We start from the raw sequence: 13,291 nt of genomic DNA, 5'->3' as shown, positions 1-13,291 counted from the left end.
GGACGGGGGTTTACAGACGCTGCTAAAACCCGGCTGATCTTTATGTTTGATAACATTTTGAGTTGCACCCTGTTTGTTTTTATTGTGTCAGAAAGAGAGAGAATTTCAGAATTAAAGCTGAAAAAGCCCATCTGTTTCCAATGAATCCCCCATAGTTTTTCACAATGTTTTTGGCAGATCGCTGCCTTCAAATTCCTTCGAGCCCTGAGCTCTTGTTTTTGTTGGGGGATGGGAGACCAACTCCACAGAGGGAGATTTGTTCTTTCCAAAACTCTCCAGTTTCTTTACCTCTCTCCCATTTTTTTTTTTTGTTCAGGGTGGGTAGGAGGAGGTGAAAGTATGAAACATAAGTCTCCCAAATCAGTTTCCTTTTTAATGTTCCATAAAACTTTATCTCCTTTTTCCCCCGCACTTATTCACTACCCGAACACGCGACTGAACACTTTATTCCTGCCTCTTCCCTTGATAGCAAGATGCCAAAATACATTATGTAGCCATAGAACACAAACCCGGTAGTTTGGGGGTGCAGAGTGAGGCCAGTCAGAGTGATTGGGGGGCCAGGAGCTGGGGACTTGGGGATGCACTTTGTTACAGAGCTTTTAAGGTCGGATATATTTGCACGCTGCCTAAGTGCTTTCCTCCGCCTTTCTCTCCCAAGACCTGGGACGAGGACTGTGCAAGAAAGAACTTGATATTAGATTCGTATGTGTGTTTTTGTTTTGCTTTTACCCTCATCTGCCAAATATGTTTCAAGGGAACTGGCAAAACTGGGTAATCAAGACTCAGTGTGGTAGTTTATATATGCTGGAGCTGGGTCACAGTGTGGCTCTCAGAACTTCATGCAAAAATGGGGGTAAGATGGGCTTCCCCCCCATTCCCCCTTCATCCCCACAAACCTCATCTTTCCCTTTTCCCCCTTCACGATGCCTCTCATTTCACCAAGCAGCCCCCCCCCCTCCCCCAGCCCCGGGACATAGCATCGAGAATAAGGATGAGATGTCTTTGGCTAGTTCAGGATCATTCTAGGGGGGCTCTGCCCTGATGCTAAACTCTTCTCTTCAAGCCTAAAATCAGTGCACCCCAAGGCCCAGCCGTAACTGTTACCTCCATCCCATTTTTGGTCTCCGCTCCCTCACCTCTTAAGTTCACCAGGAATCTGAGAAAGAGGCCCCTATTTTTCCCAGGGCTTCTGTCAGAGAACACTCCTCCTTCCCCCAACTTCATATACTGCTCCCATACTTCCAGGCAGTGTGGTTTATTCTAGATAAGAATCCAGTGTATTGGAAGTTTATCAGATAGGTTGATAAATGGCTTTTGTTTCTTGGGCTGCAGTGGGGGATGTGATCTCAGCACTAAACTGAAATTGAGAAGGGGGCTTAGAGGCTGTTAAAACAACACCTCCCAAACTCTTAAAGTGACAGCACTTGTTACGTGCTTGGTTTGCCGAGATAGACGAAGGTGGCAGCATGTGTGTGGTGTTGAGGGGGAAGGGAGTAAGCTCAGCCGTTTCTGTTTGTGGACGTATATGAATGGAGAAACTTTGATTTTTCAAACAAACTTAGACTGTGAGTCTCAGGAGGGACAGGGACTGTATCCAACCCAATTCATTTGTATCTACACAGCACTTAGAACAGTGTTTCACACATAGTAAGCACCTAACAAATACCATAAAAAATCCCTCAGCAGAGACTAATGAAGTTACTTTGGTTGTGTCATACACACGTTCCAATTTTATTAATTTATTTTTACCAAGAAACCAAGACTGGAGAATAAAACCTGGCAAATATTGCAGACGGCTCTTGTTGCCCTACCAGCTATCTCATGTTTCTTCTTATTTTTGGCCCCAACAGCTGCACAAAGTCAAAATTGCCCATATAACTAATCATAGAGCTGAGCGACTATAAAAACTTCATAACCCTTGGGGTTCAGGGAGTCGGTCTGCTTACTGATGTGTCATATTGAGAGGCTTAAGTCAAAAGTCTGGTTTTATTGTAAGGGATGAGCCAAGTGGGTATCTTCCATCCCCAGTGGTCAACCCATCATAATCTGTGGCATTATCCAAGTGACAATCTATTTGGAGAGGAATTTGAAAAAGAAGATCAGCAGACAGGAGTTTGAGGGGGCTTTTTGGTGGGGATAGCACACTTGCCTGGAGGCTTTTAAGTGGGGAACACTGGCACAACCTCTGTTGAGACCATGGACAGTTGTACCTGTAGACATACCCAGGCCCAGAGGCCTCTACTGCTAATAGCGGTTATTTGAGGGTTTACTTGGTGCCAGGCACATAGCAATCAAGCTCCTTGTGGGTGGGGAACTTGTCTACTAACTCTCCCAAGCTCTTGGTACAGTGTTCTTCACCCAGTAAGTGCTCAGTAAATAGGGTGGATCGATTAATCAGGTCAAATACATCCTTGTCCCACATGAGGCTGGACTTTAAGGGGGAGGGAGAAAAAGTATTTAATCCACATTTTACACCTGAGGAAGCCGATGCACAGAAAAGGTAAGTGACTTGCCCAAAGTCACAGAGCCAGAAAGTTGCAGAGCTGGGATTAAAGCCTAGGTTCCTTGACTCCCAGGCCCATGATCTTATCATTAGGCCATGCTCCTTCTGTTATAATGAGGACTAACTGTACTTGTAGACATTTTAAAAAAATAAAAATTCTGACCTTTGCCTCATTTAAGGGGGCAGCAGAAAACCTCCAATTCTCTATTTCCTTGAGAATTTAACTACAGCTCCATGGGTCAATAATAGTGGAAATACCAATGGTGTATGTGGCTTTAATTATAATAGATCTTTTGGTTGGCCTCTGCTCTTTAAGCACTACAGTGCTTTAAAGATGAGCAGCCTGGTGAAGTGGATGGGGTGGGAGACTGAAACTCAGAGGTGCACTGGGTCTCCTACAGTCTCCACAGGACACAGTGTTAGAACAAGTTAAGAGTGGCATAGTCTTTGCTACTTCAAGAATTCTGTTCACTCAAGTAATCTTGCTTATCCGACCATTGCTGCTCTACACCAGAAGGGGAGAATCGAATTATGTTCATTGCAAAACCAGATGCTGCCCCCCTCAATGAAGTCAAAGAATCAGCAGAGCCAAAGAACAGGCTCCTTCCCTATGTATAACCCATGTCTGAGCACATCCACAGTATCTGAAGTGGTTGCTCTGAAGTCATCAGTGGAATTTTTTGAACACCTACTCTGTCAGTCATATTTATTGGGCACTTACCGTGTGCAGAGCACTGTACTAAGCACTTGGGAGAGTACAGTATAACAGACACATTCCCCACCCACAGTGAACTTATAGTCTAGAGGGGGTGACAGACATCAAGATAAATAAATGCATTACAGATATGTACATAAGTCCTGTGGGGTTTGAAGGGGGGAAGAATATAGGTAGCAAGTCAGTGTGATACAGAAAGGAGTTGAAGGAAAGGAAAAGAGGGCTTAGGGAAGTGTGCCTTCAATAAGGCTTCGAAGGGTAGGGAGACTAATTGTCTACTGCATGCAGAGCACTGTACTAAGTGCTTGGGAGAGTATGTACAATGCAATATAATTGGTAGACATGAATCCTACCCACAAAGAATTTACAGTCTAGTGCCCCGAACACAGGGACAGAGTGGCCCTCGGGAGAGGGACAGGGATGAATCTTTACAGATCACTTTGGTACCCCCCCTCCAATCCTGATGGAAAATTGGAGAATAATGAGGTTGAGGGGGGAGGAGAAAGAGGGTGTGGCTTTCTAGGTGTCCTACTGCCAGAGACCGAGCATTGATTCAGTATGTGTGGATGGTTAAAAGGGCTTTGTGTCACTCGTCACCCTCTCAATCTCCATCATGGTGATTCAGCTTAATAGTATCTGGTGTTGACTGTGGGCAGGAGGGTGGAGGGAGAGAGCCGTGACTGAGAGTAGAGGTGTACAGTCTGTGGTCAAGCCAGGAAATCCAGGGAATGAATGGTATATATGGATGTGCAGAGTGGTAGGCAGGATTGGGTTCAGAGGTATGGTTGCCAAGGCAAAGAGAATGCTTATTGTCATCCAACTGAATTAACATTATTCAATGACCAGGATGGACAATCAAGCAAATAGAAGCCCCGGCTCTTGCCCTCTAAGAAATGACATTGTAAAACGAACAGAGGGCCAGAAAGCATTAAGCTTGTTCTAAAGCACTGGAAGGCATTAAAAAGTCCTACTCGTAGATCCAAGAAGTGTGGGAGGAGCGGAGTATGTAAGTTGAAGGAGGGAGTGGGTTTCAGTAAAATGTTTGGGATCCAGCCTGTCCTGATGAGTATGCCTAATTGTAGCCAATGCTTGGCATGCCGCTCCAAGAAGGAGAGAACCCACTGGCAAGCTTCAAGTCAGCAATTGGGTGGAATGCCATTGTGCAAATTTGACTCCAAATGGATTTATGTTCTTTGGGTTTTGCTTGTTTATTCATTTTGTGCATCATTTAGCTTAGCATTAAAATGTCTGAGATGCTTAATAAGAAAAAAGGCTGCACGCTAGCTGTTCCTCGAGAGAGAGAGTAGATGGTTTTTTTGCATGGGCAGAGGAGACTCAGGGAGTCTTGCCTTTCGTGAGGAGAAAGTGTACCAAGCTGGAGAGCCAAAGATTTCTTGTAGAAGTCACAACAGAGCAAGGCTCGGCCTTGTCCCGTTAATCTGTGTGAGAGTGAAAGGAAGCCCGCACATGTCAGGAGAGACTCGGCCACGATTTGAGGAGTTGACTTCACAAGCTTGTGACCTGATAGAGTTTCACTTCTGTATCAAGCAACAGATCCCGTCCCCGCCTCCTCTCCCAGACTGTAAACCCGTTGTGGGCAGGGATTGTCTCTATTGCTGCATTGTACTTTCCAAGCGCTTAGTACAATCCTGCACACAGTAAGCACTCAATAAATATGATCAAGTGAATGAATGAAATCCCTTCATCCTAGTTGTCTGCTGAGTCTGGGATGTCATCTCAGTCACTGCACTAGACCTGGCAGAAAGCTCTTGGAAAAGAATGGCTTGAATCAATTCTCTTTCTTCAGTTCCAAGAGCCAGTTTTTCCCTTAACCCACCCAGGTGCAGAAAGCTGTCCTGGCCAAAATTTAATGCTGGGGGAAGGGCAGCATTTTATTTGCTGAAGCAGAAAGCAGCAAGATGGCCAAGGACCCAGGCTTTGAGCTTGTTGCCGCCGCCCAGGTCTGGCCTAGAATCTGAGTGTTTCTATGAAGGGCTTAGAATTTTTTATTTAAGCCTGCACAACTGCATGCTATTGAGTGGTGCCATCTGCACCCCTTGTGGTGCTTTAGGAAAAGAAGGGAAGTGTTTTTGTTTGTTGATTTCCAAATAGGATTTCTTGGAATAACATGTATAGCTTGCATCTACTCAAGCATTTAGTACAGTGCCTGGTTCATAGTAAGCACTTAACAAATACCATTAAAAAAAAAATTGGTGGGGCCAGCAGAAGACGGTATCTGGTACTTTGGGTAGCTGTTTTTCAGAGGGCCTGTTGGCTGTGATGGATGGGACCTGTTTGGTTGGCCCATGTCATGTTAAATGGCACTCAGGCTGTTCTGCATGCACTTAGTAGTAGGCTACACCTCAGCAATTTAACTCTTCTCTACCCTGGGAGTTTTGGGTGGCCTTTCCCCCCACTGCTAGATCTTGTACCAGAAGGAATCAGGAAACTGCCTCATTTTAAAAATGGTATTTTTTAAGTGCTTAGTATGTCCCAGGCACTGGGGTAGATCCAAGCTAATCAGGTTGGACACAGTCCATGACCCACATGGGGCTTATATTCTTAATCCCCATTTTACAAATGAGGTGACTGTGGCACAGAGACATTAAGTGACTTGCCCAAGGTCACACAGCAGACAGATGGCAGAGTCAGGATTAGAACCCAGGACCATCTGACTCCCAGGCCTGGTGCTTTATCCACTAGACCACTTTGCTTCTTCTTCTTGCTTTGGCCAGGATAGAGCAACTTTCAGGATGCTGCCTTTAAAAAATCCATCCCTGAATCCCCAGAATAGTATAGAAATGATTAGCAGAGATCTGGCTCAAGGGGGAAGTATGAGACAGGGCTTCAGGGGGGTGGCTGTGGGCATTGTGATTAAGGTTGGGTATGGAATGCATTGACCAAATGTCAAGAACAGTCTAAGGCTGATGTTCCTTATCAGCTTTCCTAAGAGGAAGGAGTTTCAGAAAACCCACCTGGTCATAGTTTCCCTTGCCCACGTGCATAGCAGGGATTTCCATCCACTTGGCTTCATACAGGGCTGTTGTTCTCCAAGGCATGAGGTCAGGCAATGTGACAGGAGGGAGAGGAGTTGAAGTGAAACTGTCATTGTCCCGGTTGGGTACTCAGTGGTTCATCCAATCACCAACAGAACGAGGGCAGCAATTTAGTCCTTTCCCCCATCTCTCTCCATTCCTTTTCTCCCACTCATGCAAACCCTCCTCCCCTTCCCCGCCCCCCACAAAAAACCCCAAAAAAACCACACACACCTGTGCAGTTTGGGGCCTTTGACTCTTGCAGAAGGCCTGTTCCTAATCTCCCTGCAATCTACCCCTGACCCTTGCAAGGGGCGTGGGGGGAGGGATGGGGGTTAAATACGGCACTTGTCAGGAAGAGGAAATTAAAAGAGCCAAAACATGTATGGTCTTTCCGACCTTGACAGAATGAATTGTCCAGATCTGTACAGCTGAGGCTTGTTCTGAAAATGAACCATGTCTCTTTAAGAAAGGCAGGGTTTGTTTTTTCTTTTCCCCTCGTCCCCTCCCCCGCCCTCTAGTGCATCTGAAACCTGATCTAATCCCTTTGCACATGGGTAATTTATTGGTCTATTGGGCTTTTCTTGATGGCAAATTGCATTGTCTTTATTCCTGGGTTCAGACTCTGGAGTTGTCTGCCGCATTCCTAAAGCTCCTTTCTCTGGACTGATCTTTCACACCCCCTCCCGTGGACAACCTAAATAAGTTTTATTGGGCTTCTTTGTTATGCAAACAAGGAAATAATAATCGGTCTATTATGCGGCAAAGTTGTGCTTGATTAACAGTTCAAAGGAGGTCGCTGAAAGCAACTAATGTTGCGTTCATGCACAAATATTTTCACCCTGACTGGGTTAGTATGGCCAGCCTGTAACTCTCCCCTGGTCTTCTTCCCTGTTAATGAAAGTCATTTGGTTGCTATTTAAAGTAAAGAATCAATCAATCGAGCTGTATTGTTGTTATTTCCATTACTGTGATCCTGCAGACCACAAAAAAAAAGCAGTTTCGGTCTTATTTCTATCTAAAGAGGAAACTCTTTACACTCACACATACACTCTCACACATACGCACACACACACTCTCACCCACATGATCATTGCCTGTTCAGCTTCATGGTCCAGTATTTTGCATATCGTATGTACATGGACTCAGCTCTTCCATCTCCCAGAATATATGTCTCACCAATAAGAAGCCGATTAGATTGTGTTAAAAAGTGCTAGATTTCCTGTCTCCTTATTACCTTCCCCTCCTTACATATTGGCACAGACATTTCCATTCCTCCAGGAGAAGGCGGAAGTTCCATTTTCTTGAATGTCATCCAAGACGGATCACCACTCCTCTAGTTCTGGCCCATCGAATAGAAAGTAGCCAGGTGTGAGTGTGTGTGGAGCAGACAAGCATGACTGGAGTCCAGTAAGAAGCAGAAGGAGGCTGAAGGGGGAGTTGGGGGTGGTGGGAGGGTATCAGCTGGAGAAGTAAATGGCTCATTCATTCATATAATCATATTTATTGAGCACTTACTGTGTGCAGAGCACTGTACTAAGTGCTTGGGAGAGTATGCTATAACAATAAACAGACACAAACCGTGCCCACAATGAGCTTCACTGCCATCCATAGCAGCAGTAGGAGTCCTGGACTGAAATGAACTCCCTCACCCCCATTTTGACCCCTTGAGGGACCCCAGAAGAAGGCAGTCTCTCAGCAGTTCCCCAGTCCTGACCTCTTTGTGGCTACTTGTGGGGAGGGATCGTATCTACCAACTCTGTGATACTCTCAGTCCATGTTTCCACACTCCTCAAGAACCTCCCTTCTACCCATCCACCTCCATATCAAACAGAAACTCCTTACCATCTGCTTTAAGCACTTAAGCACCTTGACTCCTAGTACCTTACCTCCCTGATTTCCTACTATGACCAGCCCACACACTTCGCTCCTCTAATGCCAGCCACTGTACCTCGATCTGGTCTATCTCGCCGCTGATCCCTTGCCCACGGCCTGACTCTGGCCTGGAATGCCCTCTCTCTTCATATATGACAGGATCACTCTCCCCACCTTCAAAGCCTTATTAAAAGCACATCTCCTCCAAGAGGTCTTCACTGACTAAGCCCTCATTTGCTCTTCTCCCAATTGGTGGTATTTTTTGAGCACTTAGTATGTGCAGAGCACTGTATTAAATGCCTGGAAGAGTACAGTACAACAGAATTAGTAGACACATTCCCTACACATAACAAGATTACCATCCTGCGTAGCCCTTGGACTAGAATTTGTACCCATTACTCACCACTCGCTCAGCCCCATACTGCTTATGTACATATCCATAATTTAATGTCTGTCTCACCCTCTCTGCTCATGGACAGGGATCAAGTCTGTCAACTATGTTATATTGTACTCTCCCAAGCACTTAGTAGAGTGCTCTGCGCACAGTAAGTGCTCAGTAAATACCATTGATTGGTTTATTGATTTTCTAAATAGTACATTGCTCTATACATACTAAGCTCTCAGTAAATACCACCGATTAAGATAGACATTTACTACCCAGGCATCACTGCAAATCTCTTCCCCTCCACCCCTGGTCAGAGTTGCTTGTGCTTTTATGGAGTGGATTGTTTTCCTCTGCCTGCAATACCTTAGCGAAGTAAATCCGATCCCGCAGGTCAGTTTTCATCCCCGCCCCTAGAAAGAATCCAGCTGTCAGAACAGTGAGACACCAACCTCCCCACTCCCTGTCCCCCCTCTCTCCCCAACACTAGATTAGCAACTCTCTTCCAAGGAAGTCATTGTATTTGAAATTTTTTTGTCCTCAAAACACCCCCAAGGGGAGACAGGTAATATGGGAAGCAGCGTGGCTCAGTGGAAAAAGCAGAGGTTTGGGAGTCGGAGTTCATGGGTTCTAATCCTGGCTCCGCCGCTTGTCAGCTGTGTGACTTTGGACAAGTCACTCAACTTCTCTGTGCCTCAGTTACCTCATCTGTAAAATGGGGATTAAGACTGAGCCCCACGTGGGACAACCTGATTACCTTGTATTCCCCCCAGTGCTTAAAACAGTGCTTTGCACATAGTAAAGGCTCAACAAATGCCATCATCATTGTTATTATTATATCCATATTTAGTTTTGGGGGGCAGGGGGGGATCAGTGCTACCTTTTGATTGATCCAAAGGGGGTGGCATGTAGGGGCTTCTTAATAGACCCCTCGCTCGACCAGAAATCTATACCCAGTCTCCCCAACCACCTGCCCTTCCCTGACCACAGCAGTGCTAAACAAGGATCTGAATCAAACCAGATGTTGATCCAAAGCTGATTTTCAGGGCTGCAAAAGAGTGGTGTCTCTGCAGCTGCTAAGCTCTTAGTATAGTGCTCTGCATGTAATAAACACAGTAAGTACCATTGATTGATTGATTGGGACTTACAGCCCTGGAGACAGTCACTCAAGGGTAGAACTAAGGAACTCCCTGGCTACCATGTCCGATCTCCGGGTTAGGCTTGGGGACCTGACCTATCCCTGCTTTTACTCTTAAGGACCAGCCAAGTTCCCCATCCAATGAGCCACACTGTCTATTTGCTCCAAGGAATGGCTGAGAGGAGTCAGTGGTAGTATTTCAAATCTGTAGGTATCTGTCAGGGCAGAGTGAACTCCCATTGTGTGGCCAAGAGAGCCACATTCCATCAGATTCAAAAGCACTTGTTGGAATTCTGAAAAGCTGATTTCATTTTCCTTCCTGTAAAAGTGCAACGGCAAAATAATCTGTTTCCCCTCAGCTTTTCCTCTTTCCCCGTGTTGGGGCCCTGCTTCTTATTGGAGTCCGAAACTAGGCCTATGGTATTGAAGATTATTATTTTAAAGCAATATGTGAATTTCCAGGCCGCCAAAGTTCCTGTGGATTCTTTGTGCTGTGACCCTATGTCAGAATTAGGGGGCTGCTGTCTCTTTGATGATGGTCAGGTTACTTAAGGGCCCTCCTCTCTGCCTGAAGTTGAGGATTTAGAGGGCTAAAGGTAGAAAGAGAGGGAAGGAGCTGAAGAGATTCGTAGAATCAGTTTCTCTGATGTCCGTGGTGAACTGTATCATGGGAATGAACATAGGCAGCTCAGGGCCAGGTTAAGATGCTTTTGCAGCTGGATCTCTCTCTCTCTCTCTCTCTGTTTCGTCCTCTCACACACACACACACACTTTTTTTTTTGTTTAATTGTATTTGTCAGGCGCTTACTATGTGCCAGGCACTGTACTAAGCCCTGGGGTAGATACAAGCTAATCAGGTTGGACACAGTTCCGTCCCGCATGGGGCTCATAGTCTTTCCCATTTTGCAGATGAAGTAATTGAGGCACGGAGAAGTGAAGTGATATGCCCAAGGTAGCACAGCAGACAAATGGTGGAAAACAATTAGAACCCAGGTCCTTTTGACTCCCAGGCCTGAGCTCTAACACTAGCTTATGCTGCTTCAATGTTCTTTCCTCCTTGCACCCTGCTGCTTCTCCAGACACAGGCAATGAAAAATGGCTGAAGAGGGATGAGACAACAGGAGAGGAGGTACCTGATGGTAGTGACAATCTACAGCCCACCCACACTGCTTCCTAATAATAATAATCATCACTGTATTTGTAAAGGGTTTACTGTGCATCAAACATTGTACTAAGCCCTGGGATAGATAAAGTGTAATCAGGTAAGACATGGTCCCAGTCTTGTCCAAGGGAGAGAGGGAGAACAGCTATTTAATCCCCATTTTACAAATAAGGAAACTGGGGCCCAGAGAAGTGACTTGGCCAAGGTCATGTATCGGATGAGTAGTGGAGTCAGGATTAGAACCCAGGCCTCTTGACTTCCAGGCCTGTATTTTTTCCACTAGACTATGTTCCTTCACCCCATTCCCTCTAGACTATAAGCTCATTATGGGCAAGGAACATGTCTGCTAACTCTGATGTACTGTGTATTCTCCTAAACACTTAGTACAGTGCTCCACACATAGTAAGTAAGCACTCAGTAAATACCATTGATTGATCGATTGATCACTTCCCTTATACCCTTACCGGTACCACATTCATTCATTCAGTTGTATTTATGTGGTACCACACCTGTTACTAAATTGTCAGCATGCCTCAGGAGGAAATTTTCTGGCCCCATTATGCAGACTTGTGCTCAGATCCCTGAAGAAATATCAGCCTTGTGAGCTTGTAACAATTATATAGAAACAGTTTGGATTCCCCCATCCAGGAAGAGGGACAACAACAAGATCTAGCATATAGAGGACTAGATGGGAGATTCCCAGACCTGTCGCTAATTTATTCCATAACCTTGGGTGATCCCCATCACTTTTCTGGCTTCCGGTTTCCCCATCTGTCCAATGGGTTCCGTCCCTCACACCTACCTCCTCTGTGCAGGGTTTGGAGAAGAGTGCTTGCAAGAGCTACTGACAGATAGAAGGTGCCCTGGGGCATTTGGGTAGAGAGCATAGCATGTGAAACCCAGACTGAGCAGAGCAACAGCAGTGGAGTAGGCAGTTAATCTGTCTGTCAATCACTGGTATGTATTGAGTGCTTGCTGCATGCAGTGCACTGTACTAAGCAATTGGGAGAGCATAATACAACAAAATTGGTAGACACATTCCCTGCCCACTAGGAGCTTGCAGTCTAGAAGGGGAGGCAGACATTAAAATAAACTACAGATATGTACATAAATGGGGCTGAAGATGGGGTCAGTCAGTCAAACATATTTGAGTGCCCCTGAGTGCAGAACACTTCACTAAGCACTCGGGAGAGTACAATATAACAATAATCAGACATATTCCCTTCCCTCAACAAGCTTTCAGACTTGAGGGGGAAACTTACAGTCTAGAGGGGGAGGGCTACAGTCTAGAGAGGGTGATTATCGAAAGCATAAAGGGTACAGATCCAAATGCATAGTGCAGGCAGGAGAGCTGAGGGAGACAAGAGTGGTTGGGTAGTTCTGTGTGGTGAGGTGAAAGATCTTAGAGGAGAGGGCAAGATGCTCAGTGAGACCCTGGCATAAGTTCTTTCCTCCTGCCTAAGAGCAGCCAAGGGAATTGCCTCCGGGTTAGGTGGTCTGTGGTTCCAAGCAAATCCGTTGTGAGGAGTTGGAAAATGGATGGAAATTGGATGAGCCTGATCTCTTGGTCTTTGCCCAGCTGTGTTTTCACGGTTCTGTTGCAAGCTGCTGCTGAGAGAGGGGGCAGGGGAGGTGCCCCAGATGTCATCGAGGGTGTGGAGGCTGGCATGGCCGTTCCCTGTATGATGAAAGTCTAGTTGTGAGGTGAAGGGTGCCAGCGGCCTGCTGGGGTGAGTCACACCCAGGTGCTCATGGGAGCAGCAGGTCCTAAACAATCGCTGTATTGAACTGAATGGAGAGGTTTTGTCAGAAGACTTAAGAGTCGGGTAAGAAGAAGGAGAAGAAAACAAAGTGTGAGCCAGTTCCTTTTCAGTTACCTGGGCGATGAGGTGGGTCCATCTGACAGTTGGATTGAGCCCTGTCATCCTCTAGAATGTAAACTCTTTGTGGGCAGGGAATGTGTCTACCAACCCTTATTGTACTGTACTCTCCCAAGTGCTAAGTACAGTGCTCTGCATTCAGTAAGTGCTCAGTAAATACCATTGATTGATTGACTGATCCCTGGACCCCTTGGAGATGCTGGGCCGCTGCTATTCGAATGTGGATCGACAGTTTGTCTCCACCATCAGCCAGTTCCATAATGAGTTATTTGAGAAAAATGTCCGCCCACAGGTCAAGGAATTTGGGGGTAGAGGTGGGAGGAGTGGAGAAGGGAAGGTGTTATCGGAGGCTGCTTTCTGCCCACTTCCGTTGACCCATGAGAAGAATTGACACATAAGGTCAAGTGCCCAGGGAGAGCTTAGCCTGCTATCAAAAGTCGGTCTGTCCTGAGGTGGGACAGACCCTCACACATCCCCCCATCTCCGGAATCAAGGTGACATCCCTGATCCTTTGCCTGCATCCCTCCAGTTTACCCTGCCTTCTGTTAGCCTCCCCTCCCCACACACACACACACACACACACACGAACTTTCCCCTGGAT

General features: G+C 46.1%; 1 protein-coding gene across 1 annotated transcript in view; it reads left to right on the top strand.

The window, feature by feature from the left end:
- Positions 1–13,291, top strand: part of RGMA (repulsive guidance molecule BMP co-receptor a) — a 39,657-nt gene that overhangs the window by 13,005 nt on the left and 13,361 nt on the right. The window lies entirely within an intron of this gene.

This window comes from Ornithorhynchus anatinus, chromosome 5 (assembly GCF_004115215.2).
Source record: "Ornithorhynchus anatinus isolate Pmale09 chromosome 5, mOrnAna1.pri.v4, whole genome shotgun sequence".
Taxonomy (NCBI): Eukaryota; Metazoa; Chordata; class Mammalia; order Monotremata; family Ornithorhynchidae; genus Ornithorhynchus; species Ornithorhynchus anatinus.
Note: the sequence above shows the minus strand (reverse complement) of the source record. Positions and strands in the feature narration are given on the sequence as shown.